The 16563-nt window shown below is 36.3% G+C and overlaps 1 protein-coding gene across 11 annotated transcripts in view; it reads right to left on the bottom strand.

Annotated features, from left to right (window-relative positions):
- Positions 1 to 16563, bottom strand: part of ROBO2 (roundabout guidance receptor 2) — a 1653426-nt gene that overhangs the window by 212040 nt on the left and 1424823 nt on the right. The window lies entirely within an intron of this gene.

Here is a 16563-nt window from a genome sequence, read left to right as displayed (position 1 = left end):
TTTCTTTTTGCTATTTCATTCCATTCTTGACCAAAGCTTCTCTTTTAGTAGTTTATTATGGAAAATCGTCACATCAAGTTAAAAGAAAACGTGGGGAGATAGGTAAATCACTAAAAAAAAAAAAAACACAAAACAAACAAACAAACAAAAAACAAACAAAAAAACACAACCAAAAAATCCATAAAAATACTGAATGTGAAAAAAACGACTATGTAATGAGAATTTTTTTCATACGCGTGTATTTTAATATAGAATATTACATTTTACTTCACAGGAGGAAAAGCTGATGAATTACTACTTTATGATTATATTATAAAGTATTTCTTTCATCTCTCAACCTTTCATCAACCTGGCATGATATATCTAATTTTTAAAATCTGAAAGAATATAGATAGGTAATATAAAATATAGATTGACAAACCTAAGAAGAAACTGTATTACAAATTACACACATTCGGCTCTCTAAGACCAAGCATGGCTGTTGGATAAACATTAATGGGAGAATTAAATCCAAAGTCATAATACATGAATATGCTCAAAGTAATAAAGAAATTTTAAATAAATGAATCAAGATTCAAAAGTTAAAGGTCTGTTGAGAGCTAATTAGATTATAAGTTAAATAAATGGTTCTGCTTGGGAACAGGTCAACCTGATGGTACCAAAAGGTCAAGAAAGACACGAAATGTATTGAATAATATGACGTTTGTGTTCCCCATTAAATTCTGTTGTCAGGTTGAAAGAATGTATGCCTAATCTCATAAAACCTGAAGACCACCAAAAGCCCTTTGGTTCTGAGAAGATTATACAGGTCAACCTTTAAGATCTAAAATAAGGTGTCAGAGAATTCTGGAACTGAGGACATTTGAATATTACAAGTGCTTGATACAGGGAATTGGAAACAGGTTTTTAACAGAAAAGATTTCATGTATGGTGAAATGAGAGCAAGACTGAGTTTATATAACGTCTTTACCTCACAAACTCACTACAAAGTCATTCTTGATTAAAAAGTGAGTCTTAATTTCTTCGAAGTGCTCCTCTGATCCTGGTATCGTATTTGAGTCATTAAATATTTATGTTGTGAATTTTTTTGCCCAATAAACCTAATGAATTCCTTTCTAAACACCTCTCAGTTGAACTTAAAGATATGTTCATTTCATGGTCTCCAATAATCTTGGATGCCCTGTGTTTCTTTCCTGACCTTTGTCCACCTTGTTTCATTCTTAACTGTTCTATGCCGCACATACACATTGATCTGTAGACAAAGCATTGTCAGATGGAATCAATATATCATTCCTTTGGTATTGAGACTGGCTCTTGCTTAGTTTACTTTCATTTTTTTAGCAGATCGATAGTGCTAAACTGATGCATTACAAACTCAGCATACAATTAGTATCTGTCTTCAAGCTAGTTAGCATGGGAATACAGCTTGATGGGTCTACTCTGGGAGAAACACGTCTTTTGAAACTGTTATATCTGTATTCAAAATTGCCTCTACAATATGAATTAAAAATTAATGTCTTTATAAAACAGCTAATTTTACATTGCTTAGTATTTACTTGGTTTAAAAAGACATTTTACCAGTTTTTAAATAAAATATTATTTGAAATAAAACGCTTTCCATTGAAGTATCAGGACAGGGAGTGATTTTTAACTCTATAATCCTTGATCTAGAAAGAAAATAAACAGATCCATACAGATTTTTTTAAAAAAAAACAGTTAAAAATTAATATGTTCATTTAAAATTAATGTTCTGAGAAAATTAACTGTATTTCATTATCTGCATAAAAATGCACAGTTATGAATTTTTTTTTTAAAGAGTGTTAACTTTTTATACTTCTATAGTTGCTTCAATGCCATCTTCTTTACCTACTTCTTAGTCTGTATTGTAGGGTTCATCTCTCTGGTGACAAAAGACCAATCAGCCCATTCTCCTTCAATCTCATCAATATATTCATTAGCAGGACTTCATCAATCTCGCTACACTAAGAAAATATTAAATCTTCCAAGCATATTAAAATTGATTTCATGATTTGGGGATCAAGTATTCATTATTAGGCCATTTCTTCATTTTATGTGTCAGTGCATTAAAAATAATAATACTCAGACTAAGTGGCCTTAAAATAAAAGAGTGATACCCAGTGAAGCCATTATCTATGTAAGGGTAATAAGGTATACAATTTATTCAATTTGACCCTTAACACCAAAAACACTGTTACATATTGATTTGTTCTTCCTTTACCTAGGATCCAGTAGCTGGACCTCATCAACTTTTCATTATACATGGCAATAGGAAACAAGGAGAGCGAATAAACTCTAATCCTTCTTTGCAGTGTACTGTAGTGCATGATTTGAGGATCTGATAGATTAGATTTGAAACTTAGTTTTACTCAGTTACTGTGAATGGTAATAACAATATATATCTTATAAGAGCGTATGTGTTAAATGAGCTCATTCATTTAATCAGTCAGTCAGTAGAATGATTTCTTCCGATATTTATAGAGTTTTGTGTTAGGACATGGAAAGACAGCTCTAAACCAGGAGCATATGACCCTTTATCCTCCAAGAGATTACATTTTAGTGAGATTGACAGATTTTACATAATTATATACTGATTTACTTCAATTGTGATCACAACTACATGTGCAAAATTCGTGGTACCTCACCTAGTCCGATCATTCTTGAGAGACTCAAATTAAGAAAATGACATAATTTCTGATAAGAAATGTGCCTGGAAATTGTCTAGGCCAAAAATAGGGAAATGACGACCTTCTCAGCAGAGGAAGCAAGATAATCAACAATAGAAGGATGGCATATGGGGGGAAGTGAAAAAAGCCCTATAAAGATCAGGTTGGCCTTGTAGGTGAAAAAGGCTGTATAAGGATCAAGTTGGACTTTTCAAAAAAAAGGTAAAGGGAGGTCATTGAAAAGTTTCAAGTAGAGAAGGAGAACAGCATATTAGGGTTAGGAGTGGTTTCAGGTGGACCAGATAACAAACTTTCGTATTCCTTTGACTAGGGTGTGGTAGTGTGAATAGAAAGAAGTAGATGTATTTACAGTGATATTTAAGAGCGGAAATCTACTGAACTTCATGATTTGATACAAGGGACAAGATTGTCACAGGAATTCATGAACTGAGAAATTTCATCATGATGGAGACATTTACTAAGTGAGACAAGCTATAATGGAAGAGTAGAATAAAACAAACAAACAAAAAAACCCATGAGCGAGCCAAATGGAAATATTTTCAAGTAGGCAGGTGGATATCTAGATCTGCAGCTCATACTATAGATCCCAGTAAGAGTGCTGCATTCGAGTTTGCAGGTTATAGATGGCAGTTGAAGCTATGAGTACATGTAATTATCTAGGGAGGTATATAGAATGACAGGTATAAGGGCACACAACTAAGTCTAGCGGAACTCAATCATTTAAAACTGAGACGATGAGAATTACATTGAAGTAGAAGAAGGAGAGGTTACCAGAGAGGGAGAAGGAATCTCCTCAGAGGGCAGTGCACGGAGAATGCCAAGCACCCTGCATGGCTGTAACCTCACAGGAGTGTCATGTAGCAATGCTACTGCCAGTATAACATACAATAATGGAGCATAATACAGAACAGCTTAGGGAAGTGTAATACAGGTTAGGCATTTGATAGTTTTTGTTTATCTCCTAATAAACTGAGATACCCAGTGGTCCAGAACCACCCCCCGTTTCCTCCTCACAGCTGCCTATAATACCCTTTCTCTGTCTCTCATTCTTGCTCTATTAGCTCTTTCACAAGACATAATGTTGAGATTTCATCTCATGTCTACATGGTACCTCACCCCAAGACCTATCCTGAGCAGGGTGTGAGATGCAGAAGGGTTACGGTGGGAGGATTGGTAGTAAGAGAGAAGGAAGGAAACAGAGGAGATTCAACCCTGCGAGTGACTCCTTCATCACTAGCCCCCAACAGAGGGCGATGTCCCCAAATCCAGCCACGTGACCTCACTTCTCCAATAGATTTGAAATAACAGAAGAAATAGCTCTGCCTCCCTCTCTTCTGTCTCTAGCGTATGTTCTGCTAGAGTCCCCTCTTTAGACCTTGAGAATCAATTCCTAACACATGAAGTTGTACCAATCACTGACTGCTGGGGCCGGAAAAAGAAGAGGAAGCTCCAAAGCGCACGAAGCCAGCCAATTGCTCTGGTAGAGGAAGATCCATTCCTGATCGTCAGAGTCACAACTCTAAATAAAATTCCCCACAATTCACTCTTCCGTGTGGTGTAAGAACTAATTAAGGGTCATCCAAGAATAAGCAAAGTTCTACTATGAAAATGTTGGCTTTGCAGGCCTAAAAGTCTCTGTTGCAATTAGTTTTGCCACTGTGGTTCTCACACAGCCATAGGCAATATGCTAATGAATGAGCATGGCTGTGTTCCAAAAAAAAAATTGTATTTATAAAATTAGGAGTGGTGGACTGGATTTGGCCCACAGGCCACAGTTAGCTACCCCCTGGTCTGTAGTGTCACTAGTGCCTTCATACGCTTCAGGAACTGAGCTAAATCAGATTCTGTAGACCGGTATGGGGGTCACTTAAAACAACATCTAATATTGTTTATGTGCATAACTATCTACCATATTGCAAATGATGGTTTACAAATTAAGTTTGGGAACAGGATCAGTTCACAGAGGGCATCTTGCGTTCCTAATACAGGATTCACTTTAGTTATACATGATTAAATGAAAAAAGAAAAAGCCTGTATACAAAATGCCATTCCTTACATCTGATAGGAAATTCTGTAAATGCCACTCCTCTAGAGAATATACAAACTGTTTTTATAATCCCCTCTTTGTTCTTATTCTGACTACATTCATTAATAATGGAAAAACAAACAAACAAACAAAAAACAAAACAGACGAGTCAAAACAAATCTCAAGTGTTATTTTCCAAATTGCTAAAAACATAGGAAGCACACTGTATGTATATTGTATGCTGCAAAGGGAATTGTTGTGCCTAGTTTTGCTAAATATTTATAGCTATATCAATACCCAACACAAGCTTCTAATCCGTAACCTTAGTTCCAGCATTTGGAATTCAAGGGTGTCTCTATATACAGTGACTGCTGGAGTTTTCACTCTGGAGACAGTGAAACATTAGCGCCAAGCCACATATGTTTGCTACTGAATCTTGCCTTATAGACTTCCTCATAGGCTGATAGACTTTCCTTGGATTTAACAGGAACAGAAAATGACTTCCCTAGACTTAGCGCTGGTCAACATCTTCTCCAGGCCTGGCTAAGGACTGACGTCAACTAGCCTGCCCCTTTACATCACCTTTCTCTTTTATGAAGCCAATTACAGATTCTTTATTTCTTAACTCAACCACATTTCTTCAACAATCTGAGCCAAATACTGAGCTAGATGTGGGGGACACAGGGTAAAAGCAAAGCAGATTCTGCTTTGGGAAGGCACAGAGCCCAGTGAGGGCCCCCTTTCAGGAAGAATGTGCGGGTAAGGTCATCACTAAAAGCTGAGAGGAGAAGCTTCATTTAATAGAAATCAATAATTATTTACGTCCACTTTTGAACTGTAGGTGACTTTCACGATTAATTAGAAAATTATCCTGTAGAGCATGTAGAATGGTTAGCTTTTCCTTATTAGTATTTACTCTTCCATAGATATTTGATGAATTGATGGAGTTTTATAAAGTACCACATACTAACAGATTACACAACTGGAGCTGCAGAAATGGATTTCTATGTCCTTTCTTTGTTATGCTATCATCATTACCTCTTCATCTAAGCATAAATTCTTGAAATCTTCTTTAACTTCATCTTGCTCTCACGTCCGGTCAAATCTCACGGATTATTCTGCAGATTTTCCCACAGGCAGCTTTCCTCTCTATTGACATTGAGATTTTCATTAACACTCATGGACTAAGCAGTGGTTTGCTGGAGCCAGCTCATTCTGTTCATAAGAGACGACTGCTAAATTTTCAGGTATTTTGTGATTATGTTGATAAATTATATACATTTCCAATTGGTACTAAAGCTGAAATCGTTTTCAGTTTTGAAGACTGCAAATTATATGAAAGTGAGAAATAATAGATTACATATTAGATCTAATGACAATAAATTTATTGGGAAAATAATTAGCAAATTGGGATGAAACTGCGTTTGGCAAATCGTGGTTGAATTGTAACCATGGCTACAGATAATAAGAGTTGGCAAAAATCAATGAAAACATTCTGAGATGTATGAAATTTACAATATAGGGTATTACATATTTTATTATTAGCTGTAAATTACGTTTTCCAAATCTTTTGCATTGGCAAAATTTATAATAAATAAATTTGTACACACGTTGTATTTTGGAGAATTGCCTGTTAAACGTTTAAGAGCACAAGTCTGATAAATAATCACTACCTGCTAATACACACATATATGCAAAAGCAATAACAACAACAAAACTTCAAAGATGTCTTCACAGATAGTAAAACCTTCATAGTCTATCATCCAAGTCTTTCCACAAAACCTTCCTTCCTAAACTTCCACAATATCTGCATACAGACGTCCAGCTCTCCTCACTCTTCTAGTCACCACTCAGCATAGTTCTCTTACAGGTTCTAAAGTTAAGTTTTTGCTCTTACCCCTCCCCCATTCTGGATTCATGTCTTCCTCCCCACCTGCCACTTTCTACTCATCCATCAAGAATTGATGCAAGTCCTCCCTTCTCCAGAGAATTTATTCTGATTGTTAATCAACCCTGGCTTGAATTTCTAGTGATCATTTAGTGTCTGTAGCATGCTTGCAGGCATACAGGGGGGCAGGGTTATATAAAACACGGCTATCACTTTCTGCTCCATCTAACCCCATTTGTCACAGCAGAGTGGACAAGGGTAAAGTCTCACTCATGGGCTCTGCTATGGTAATCCAGAGGTCTCTCTCTCTCTCTCTCTCTCTCTCTCTCTCTCTCTCTCTCTCTCTCTCTCCCCCCCCCCCCTTCCCCCTTCACTCTTCTCCTCACTCCCTCTCCAGAAACTCTTGGCAGTCATTAGTGGGCACTGGATATAAAAGACCATAAACTTGTGACTTGGATGCGGCCATTTCAAACCACAGGTAAGATGTGTACAGAGAGAGAGCGCAAAAAGGCATCAGCATAAAGAGAGAAATAGGGTGCAGGGAGAAGATGTTTCTCCCTGTGTTTCTTAGAGAAGAGGACAACCTTGTTTTTCAACTTTGCTACTTTCAACTTTCCTTTCTGTCCTTGAATTTCATGAAATAATGGAAGCATCTTTGCAATAAAGCAGCTTTTTCCACGAGCAATTGAGCTGCCTTTTTTTAGTTTTTTTTTTTTTTTAATTACTTGCAAACAAAAAGATACATGAACAGAACAAAATAGTAATGGCCTTGGTTCTCTATGTCTCACTAGATCTCCCTCGGACACCAGCATACTAGGATTTTATTGATTGGTTGATTGCATGAAGAAAGAATTCCCCAACAAGTTTGAGGGAAAGTAGAAATACCAGTTCATTACTTTTCATTTTCATTCTGTGCTTTCTGACCAGTTAGGTACCAGTTGGGGCCATAGTGATAGCTTAAACATATGTGGAAAATTCTGGTAAAACAAGTCCAGTTCATTTATGAAGTGGTAATAAAAGGTAGCTCCTGGCCTATTCCTAGAATCCAGGAATGGAGAAATAAAACATAGAAGAGAGATTGCATTTGTACCTTCCATTGTCTTACATTCAAGAGAAGTAGCGGATACTTTTAAATTCATACTTTGGGTTTAAATAGCCTATTTGCTTCATGATAGCATATGATTCTAAAATTTGCTCTGTTGTTTTGTCATATATGTTTCAAGTGTTTTCAGATTAGGTAAAATAAAGTATTCTTATAGGTAAAAATTGCTTAACTGATGTCACTTTAGATTAGCACTCATTATTCATTTAGTTCCAATCTTAAAATAAGTGAAAATGCTATAGTATGGCTCTGATTTTCTCTTCCACAGGTATGGGTTTTGACACAGAATGTACTGTTCTTACTATATTGTTAAAGTGAAAATGTTTGCATTAAAGTTTCTTGATGTCATGCATATATGCACTATTCAGTATAATCCTGGACTGCAATAGACCAACTTGACCACAAAGTATAAGTATTTCTTATTATACAACTTTGTCTAGCCATGACAAAAACATAAAAATAAATTAAAAGCTATGAAAAATGAGCACTGTTCTGAGAACATTTAAAAGGAAATTCCCACTAAAATATTACCTAAGCTTTAATGTGCATGCCTGAGACAAAATATTTCCATTGTTATGTATTACAGATCAGATAATTGTGATACCATATCCCCATTACATTTCATACACTCCCTATAGTTAGAAGACGAAAAGAGACTGATCTTCTAAATTAACAAGAATCAGGAGTATGTGTACTTGCGTAGATTAAAAAGGATGAGAATCCAGTTTAGCACTGAAAGTACATGTGCTTCAAAGCTATGCTGCAATGATTTTTATTAAAGAGGTAATGTTTGTCTTGTTGTGCTTCCTTGGTAAGTCACAATATTTTTCTGTTCCTGGAAGGAGATATCACAGGAATTCGATGATAAGATAAATGCCAAGTTTTTAATGAAAAACCAGCTCAGCTCCACTCTGCCAAAAGAAATGGCTAATGGTTGCCTGGAAGGTTAAAAATAGAATACAAAATTAATCTTTTTATATCAAGGATCAATGCAAGCTGAATAGTCAAAATTATTTCTCCTTATTAACCATTATCTTTAATGATTTATTGCATTCTTTATTGATAGTTTAAATTATTCCAGTGAGGTAATTAGCAGCCCTTGCAAACACAATGAAGCTGACTAAATGATTCAGGTGAGATGAGTCAGCAACGTGCCAGGTGCAGAAACTGCAAGCCTTGCAATTGGGAAAATGATGGTTTATGAATTAACAACTTGCTGTTATTTCCTTCTCTTTCCCTTTTTGCCACTGGGGACCAGTAGGCCATCTATTCCAGGCACAAGCCAGCCTTTCTGTCCTCTGAGATTGGAAATATTTTTTCCCCCATGCACTTTTCCCAAACGACAAATAACATTTATTCATGCACCCAGGAGTTGAAATCCTAGCTCTACCACTTAAGAACTCTATGAATTTAAGCAAATTGTTTAAGCTCACCTCAATTTCTTCATTTATCATGTAGAGATAATTGCACTCAGCTCAGGGATATTGTGGGAATTAAATGAGGTAGCATGTCAAGTGCTTACAACACTGCCTGGCACATGGTAAATACCAGATATATTAGTTATTTTTATTATTAATTTGGCCCCATCTTTTCAGTAGGAAACATTCTGTAGCCTGACAATGCTTCTGTTAGATACAACTTCATGAGCAATGGCAGTGGGTAGCCACTCTGACTAACCCCCAATCCAGAGATTGTTAGGGTCCCTATTCTGATGCCTTCACACAATATAAATCGGTCCCATATATTCCACACATTCCATACGATCTGTCCAGTCGTCTGGGTCACTTTCCTTGCAGCAATGGCATCTCTGGAGGTTTTAGCTCAAGGTTAAGTTAAAAGGTGAAGTTCACTGGCAGTAAATAATGAAAAGAGTAAGACTCATAAGAGATCACAGGGTTTAAATACGTTTGTCAGATAGGTTTTCAGTTCAAATCCTTACCCTATCTGATCTTTGGAAGCTGAGTTATTCTCATTCATATTTTTATTAGTTTCTTTTTACATTGATATGTAGCTTTGTTGGGGGGGAAATAAACTGAATTAGTAATTATTTGAACTTTTAAAGTTGATTTGAACACAGCTTTCTTCATGCAAGCAAAACTTCCCTCCTCTCCTCCTTTCTTTCTTTCCTTCATCCTTCCTTCCTTCAATTATTCTTTTTTATTCCCTAGGAGTGTGCGTGTGTGTGTATGTGTGCATATACTTACATTTCATATGTACACTTACATTATACACACATTTAAATAGGTTTGATTTTTCCCCCTTATGACAAAGAGAGAAATCTTATAATTTCACCTACCTATACATTCACATTATTTAAATTCATATCTGCCATCTACGTCTCACCCCTGATTTCGAAAGACTATGAAGTGTCAACATGACTGATAATCAGGCACGTCCAATAAAGAAGCATACAAAGCTGTACTCTCCTTCTCCCCCCCGGACCTGCTCACCACAAGGGTCCTCAGCTCTGCTGATGGCTCCTCCTTACATTCTGTCGCTAAAGTGAGAAACCCATAAGCTCTCCTGGGTCAGTCTCGTTCCCTTACAACACAAAGCCAGCACTTCATCAAGTTCTCACAGCTCTGTGTCGCAAGTATTTCTACAATCTGCTCACTTCATTCCACTTCAGCTGTCATTACACTGCCCAAGGCACATTACTTCTTGTCCGGACAACTGAGTGGCCTCCTTACTGACCCTACTTCTTTATTTTTCCATCCCAATCCATCTTCAATACAGTAATTGTAGACTTTGTTGATAAATACAAGCTTGGTTATGTACCTTCCTGGTTGAAACTCTTCCATGTTTTTTGTTTGTTGTTTTGTTGTTGTTGTTGTTGTTGTTTTTTAATCACACTAAAATGGCATCTGAAACTTTAGCATCTGCATGACCCTGTGAGATCTGGCTGCTCCTGACCACCCCATCTTCCTCCCATCACTCCCCTCCATCATTATGAGTTGCTCTCACTCGTCTACCCCTAGGTTCCTTTAGCTTACAAAGTTCTCAGCTCAGGACCACTGCAAACACAGTTCCACCTCCTCGCCGAGGCCTTTCTCCCTCTCATTCGTATGGGTGGTTCCATCTTTCACCTCAGGTCACAGTTTTGATATCACCTCCCACAGAGAGAACATCCCTAGCCACATTCTCCAAAAGAGGACACCCTCACAAACTACGTTTTATCACATCATCTGTTTACGTCCTTAACGCTTTCACCAATTTGTAATGTTTCGGTCCATTTATTATAGAATTGTTGATTACCTATGTCCCCATTAATGCAAAGCTCCATAAGAGCAAAGACACGGCTGTCTTTTCTGCCATCACATATCTGACAGTGAGCACGCTGCCCTATGCATAGTGAGCATTCAATAAATGGTTAAGTGAATTAAAAATGACTCAATTGAGGAAACATTTACCAATTTGCCCGTCACACAACGATTAGCCATGAGTATGAATTTAGCTGACATATAATTTTAAAAAGCAATACTCCTAAACCAGTTGATAAATATATGTTTTGTTCCAATTCACAATAATTTAGAGTGGCGACCTGTGGTGACTTTTCTTAGGAGAATGTGAGAGTCAAGACCAAACACAGGAAGAATTCCTCCTACAAATATTAGCTCTGGATGGCACACTGTGCAAAGGTGAGTATGCGGGAGGTGAGTACACTTCTGACTACAGTGAACTACTGCTCCAGCAATGCTGTCTACTTTTGTATATTCTTTTGGCACCCCCAGTGTATATATCTTATATCAATATTAGAAAGCCAGAAAGTACATAGGCCATGGCTAAAACCATATACTTTCTAAGGACATGAGAACAACCTTTGACTAACTTAATATTCTCTTTGCTCACTCTTCTCCACACATTTTAGGCTCTCCTTCCTAGATGTTTCTCTCATACGCTCCACTCACATTCTCCTATTTCCTCTGCCTCTCTATATTCTATCCATCCTTCAAGATTCAATTTCAGTCACAGGTCTACAAAATCTTCACTGATTGTCCCTGCGTAGAGTTATTATAGAGTTACTACGAATACAGTAGTCCTCCTCATCTTCAGTTTTGCTTTCTGTGCTTTTAGTTACCCACAGTCAACTGCAGTCCAAAATATTAAATGGAAAATTCCAGAAAGAAACAATTTTTAAGCTTTAAATTGCATGCCCTTCTGAGTAACATGATGAAATCTTGCACCATCCTGTTCCATCCCTCCTGAGATCGGAATCACCTCTTTGTTCAGCGTATCCACACTGTATAAACTCCTTGCCCCTTAGTCAGTAGCCGTCTCGGTTACCAGAGAGAGAGAGAGAAAGAGAGAGAGAGAGACCACATTCACAAAATTTTAATTACAGTATACTGGTGTAATTGTTCTATTTTTATTATCAGTCATTGTTTTTAATCTTTCACTGTGCCTAATTTAAAAATTAAACTTTATCATAAGTCTGTATAGGAAAAAAATAATATATATAGACTTCAGTACTATCCACAGTTTCAGGCTTCCACTGGGAGTCATCTCAGGATATATCCCCCATGAATAAGGAGGGACTACTGTACTTCTTTGCTTGAATATCTGTGCTAATTATCTCCCAAGATTAGAGATACTGGTATCTGATGTCAAATCAAGTTGGTGTAGAATAAGAAAGGAGATTAGAGGACACAGATATTCAAGCAAAGAAAAACATACTAATATAATATCTGTAAGTTGGCACAGTTATTCAAGCAAAGAAATACAATAATCCCATCCAATTTTAGATGGCTTTTATTATTTTGCTTATACTGTCCCATCTCTAACTCACCTCCCAAAGGGCAATTTTTAGGAGTTCCTTTTCTGAGCTTCAGTTTTCTCATCTGTAAAATGATGGGCAGAAGTAGAAAATCTACAAGAGTTCCCACAGTTCAAAATACGTCATTACTGAATTATCTATACATTCACATATCCATTCTTTGAGCACTTGCTTAGCTCTTGTTAGATGCCAGCCATGTAAAGTAGCTTTATAGATGCAAATATGTTATAACATCTACCCTCAAGGACACAGATATGTTATTATACTACCCTGGAGGAATTACATTTCAGGAAGAGGAGGGATAGGGACATACAAAATCACACACTCTATAGTAGGATATAACCTCACATTGAAGTATTTTAAATGTAAAAGGTATATAATCAATCAGGCAGTGTCTAACTCACGCTATGAATTGAGGGAAAGATACTCAGAGCATATAGTGCTCTAGCTGAGACTGTACAGATGAAAAGCAGGTTATTTCCTTCAGACCAACTGGCAAAGAACCTTCCACTCAGAAGGAAGGACAAAGACAGAGGCAAAGACTTGAGGAAGAGCGACATATTATAAGAGCGGAAGAGGTAAAATTATATAAGATTGTAGTTGTATAAGGGCAATAACAGTTTAAAATGGATAATTTCATATATTTCAACCTAATATAATTTTAACAATTATTTAAATTTTTACTTATATTTGTTGTTCTGTGTATCTTGTGTATGTCTTCATTCTATTAACTTTGAAATCTTGTGGTATGAACGGTCTGTTTCTTAAAGAAGAATGCCATTGAATTGGACATAGTAACTACTCAATAAATATGTAATTAATGACATAACTCATTTAAAATTTAAAAGTAATCATCTGAATAGCATTGTAGAAACTAAAGAGTAAGGTTAAAAAAATCTTGCTTCATAAACTGGTTAAAAGTGTAGGGTTTTCATTTACTTCATTACCATCTATTTTAATGATTTTTTTTGGGGGGGGGGTTGCCTAATAAGTAGTAGAAAGAAGTTATTTATATCAGCATAGCATTATATTGCATCTAATCCCAGGAAATCTGCTTTTTTAATCACATAACTTCTAGACTGTACAATTCTGGCTGCCACAGAGAATATAATTACAGTATATATGGGGCACCTGGGAGCTGGTAAATAATGAAAAATAGTAATTTACATAAAAGACCCAATGATTGCCTTCCAGGGGTATATCATATCTCTACAAGTGAACAAAGTATTTTATTCAAAGGGTACTTGAGTATTCATAAAATGAGGGCACGTTATTTTCTAAGCCTTCCACGCTTTTATAAAAAGTCATGTAATTATATAATCATAGGCTGACACATCCATGAAAAATAGGTGCAAATCACTGTGAGTAGCCCAGCAATGCTGCGTGCTTCAGCATTGAAGATGGAGTAATTCAATGAAAGGAGGTCAGATAAATATAAAGACACACATTAGCGATGTTTGCAGGAAAATATTAAAATAATCATTTTTAAATCCATGCTTGAAATGTAGTTCAATTTAAGTAATTCTGTGGTTCGACTGTCAATTTTGACACAGCAGTTTGGGAAGAGATTGGCTCCAGAGTCATACTTCTATCTTAGGAGGATGACATGGCAAAGAGATTTTTCTAAAAAAAAAAAAACAATATATGTGTGCTGAATACCCACTATACAAATAATTTGTGCCAGAAACAGTTTGAGATGGAAAGATAACCATGACACAATCACCTTGTACGGTAGAAAGGTACATATTACCTGTGAATGCCTTCTTAGCCATCGTGTCCATTTCTGGGGAAGATTGTCTTGACACCAAAAGATAGAGTGAGTATAATAGGGAAGGAAGTGCAAAGTGTAAAATGTCAAACAATGAACCTGCTAATCCCCTGTCTTATTCTACACCCATTTGATTTTGCCTTCAGGTACCAATACCATGTAACAGAATAGTCTGCTGCGCAGTTAGACTGACACTGCAATTAGGTAAATGGCTTCTTGACTTTTGTGACTAGTCTGCCGATGCTGGCATTTTCTGTGGTGCTGCCTCAGCATTTAAAATTGGCAGACGAATATAAAGCAAAGTGCCCATTAGCTGCAAGAATACAAATCAGCACACGAATCTAATTTTTCATGATATTATATCTAATTCATTCAAATGAATTTTGATGAATGCCAAATTAGAGGAGCCTAAATTAATGGCATTAATGAATAAAGGAAGATAACATTTTTAAATAGTATATATATTTTTTTAAACTTAAAATTATTTAAAGGTTATGTACTATATTGGCTCATTATAATAAAAATTTTACTTAAACTACTAAAAATAAGAGAACTGATGAATTATTGTTAAACTTTACTGATCCACTTTCATTTTTCTATTTCAACTTGTAATTTTCCCTTTTCATATCCACTTCAATTAACTTATTTCTATATAGTTTTTGACAGTATTATGCTCACTGAGGGTGCTCACTAGTTCAATTTTTTTGATTAACTTTTTATTAAATTTATTGGGTAACATTGGTTAATAACATTACATAAATTTCAGGTAGACAATTTTGTAATACAACATCTGTATACTCTATATACTCTACAGTGTGCTCACCACCAGTTTAGTCTCCTTCCTTCACCTTGATAATTAAACCTGTGTCCCACTAAAAAAGTGCATATAGAGAGATCATTTTCCTGAAACTATTAAGCAAAAAATTGTACTTTTCTTCCCTCTCATTCTTATGATATTATATGAGTTAATCCTTACAAAGCATTAATTCAGTATCATTATGGACGTATCCTTGCATACAAATTCGTATTGCTTCTGCATCACCCTCTGTCGAACAATATTACAGCACAATGTTGAAGATGTTGACAGAAAATAAAGGATGCTATCCAATATCATACCAGATTGGGGTGAAAACTTAAAATGCAAGTTCTCTGGGTGTTTGTCATAACGTAGATGTCAATGACATACAAAATGCAAATACATCAAAATAACATAAAAATTTAAAACCATATAATACTAAATATTTACATAAAAACAAAGGCCACATGACATTTTCAGACATATCTAATCCCCCACATATCCCTATTTTACAAATTACAAAACTAAGGCTCAAAGGGGCAAAATAACACAGCCACAGGGGAAGTTATAGTGGACGCCAGCCTCCACCTCGCACCTGCGCCGTTAGAAATCCTGTGATTTCCTTCCTTCCTTCTTTCCTTCCTTCCTTCCTTCCTCCCTCCCTCCCTCCCTCCCTCCCGCCCTCCCTCCCTCCCTCTCTCTCTCCCTTCCTTCCTATACTAAAATGTCTTGCCCTGCAGACTATTTTAAAGAATTACAGATACTGGGGTAGAACAAGGAATGAGTTGGACATTCCAATGGGAATTTGACATTTAGTGTGTAGGACTGGGTCACATATAATCACATATTAAAGGTAAATTGTGAAAGGGGAAAAAATTTACCTAAATCTATTTAGAGTAGACTAAGGCAATAATGTAGCCTTAGATCACAAGCAACCTGGCATGCAATAAGGAACACATTCTAGAATGTCTCAATTTCTAAATTTATCTCTCTAAGTCATCTCCACTCTTCATTTTAGAAGGGGCTCTCAAAATCAGTGGAATCTAGTAGCCTGAAAGGAACCACAAGCACAACAGGAGTTAACTAATGGAACATATTTTCTATATGAATATCTGACCAGTTCAATTTCCTTTTAAAAATGGAATCAGAGTGACAGACAACACATTTGGTAAAGCTTCAATCCTGCCTGTTTGGCTCCAATCATTAGAGGAGCAGGTGGCTTTCATTCTGTTGGACATTTCCCAGTTGTACAGCTGCTAAATGGAAAGTAAAGAGAGCAGCCACTCCCAGAAGGATGTGTGCCCAGGAAATTTGGCCCAATTGGTAGCTCCAGTCCCATAAAATGTGAAGGCTTCTTTCTGAATAGCACGAGAAAGACCAAAATCTACCTTTCAGTTTTATTTTATTTTATGTGGAGAGGCATCATATATAGCATATACTCGTACATATATTCAGGATTATTAAAAAAGCATTTAAAAATAATGACTTTTCAAACATATAGATT

This window comes from Rhinolophus ferrumequinum, chromosome 2 (assembly GCF_004115265.2).
Source record: "Rhinolophus ferrumequinum isolate MPI-CBG mRhiFer1 chromosome 2, mRhiFer1_v1.p, whole genome shotgun sequence".
NCBI lineage: Eukaryota > Metazoa > Chordata > Mammalia > Chiroptera > Rhinolophidae > Rhinolophus > Rhinolophus ferrumequinum.
The sequence above is the reverse complement of the archived record's forward strand: the minus strand, read 5'-3'. Positions and strand labels throughout refer to the sequence as shown.